Here is a 211-nt window from a genome sequence, read left to right as displayed (position 1 = left end):
ATTTTTCTTTTAAAATAAAATAAAAAATCTGTTTGCATTTGGTTGTTTTTTTTTTTTTTCTTATGAAGGGAAATTAATTAATGAAAAAATTTTCCAATGTTTAACATTTTTAAATATGATACTTCAATAAAACACATTCAATAAAAGAACAGCTTTATTATAGGCCTGCAGCTATTGATTATTTTAATGATTGATTATCTTTTCATTTTAA

The sequence above is a fragment of the Cyprinodon variegatus genome, unplaced genomic scaffold (assembly GCF_000732505.1).
Source record: "Cyprinodon variegatus isolate N-32 unplaced genomic scaffold, C_variegatus-1.0 Scaffold274, whole genome shotgun sequence".
NCBI classification, from domain to species: domain Eukaryota; kingdom Metazoa; phylum Chordata; class Actinopteri; order Cyprinodontiformes; family Cyprinodontidae; genus Cyprinodon; species Cyprinodon variegatus.
This window is presented reverse-complemented; position numbering follows the sequence as displayed.